Below are 1049 nucleotides of genomic sequence, written 5' to 3' on the forward strand. Positions count from 1 at the left end.
CCAGCCTCAGGTGTCCCTGGCCGTCCGCGGCCCTGGGTGCGAGGGCTTCCCTTCCTGAGCCGGGGGAGGACGTGTGCGCCTCGGCCTCCCGCCCGGTTGTCTCGCGTTGCTCTGGTCTTCGTGGAGCCACTTTCTTGCTCGTTGCTCGTTTTTCAGGGTCCCTAGTTGCCTTTCTTTCTGTCTTCGTGCACCTCGTCGCTAACGAGGTGGCTGCGCCCCTTGTCCCTTGTCCTCCTCGGGAGCTGGCGGGCGCTGCCCTCCTCCCCGCAGCCTGGACGGCCCTGTGGTCGGAGTAGGGAGGCCGGCCCGGGGCGAAGCTGGGGCTGCTGTCCCCCGCCCGGCCTGTGCCCCCGCAGCCCTGAACTCGGACCTCAGCGTTTGAAATTGTACGTTTACAGTCCGTGTTTGCACTGCGTATTGATTACGTTCCCAGTGGGGTTTTTTTTGCGGGTTTTTGGAGACAGGCTGGGCTCGAACTGACCAGGATCCTCCTGCCTCAGCCTGCGGATTGCTGGGACTAAAGGCGTGGGCCCCAAGTCCAGCCCCCTGTGCGGATTGGAGTGGAAGGGTCTTCACAGTATTCAAGTACTACTTTCCACCGTTAAAATCAGAAACAGGTCAAATACGAATTTATTCTTCATAGAGACCGCAGGGCCTGAGTTGTGGGCTCTAAGATGGCCTCGCCAGGGGAGCCATTGTTAGGGAGCACTGAAGAAAGGGTGCAGGTGAACTCCGCGCCCTGGAGGGGTCGGGACCCTCCTGAGAGAAGGCAGCGGCGGCCTGGGCAGCAAGCGAGGCCCTGTCAGGAAACAGAAGGGAGCCAAGAAAGAAAGCGACCATCGCAGGCGCCCCTCTGCCCGGCGGGATCGTGGGGTTTCTCACGTTTCTCCTTCCGCTTGCCTTGATCTCGTGACTTAGCAAAGCACGGTTTCCCCTGACTTTCTCAGTTCATTCGGAGGAAGGAGGGAGGTGAGTGAAGTCTGGCGCGGTCGGGACGCGGCGGGCGCGGCCTGCTGAGCCGGGGCTGACGCGCGTCTCCTTTCTCCACC

Source organism: Fukomys damarensis, unplaced genomic scaffold (assembly GCF_012274545.1).
Source record: "Fukomys damarensis isolate Sample0158 unplaced genomic scaffold, DMR_v1.0_HiC HiC_scaffold_30, whole genome shotgun sequence".
Taxonomy (NCBI): Eukaryota; Metazoa; Chordata; class Mammalia; order Rodentia; family Bathyergidae; genus Fukomys; species Fukomys damarensis.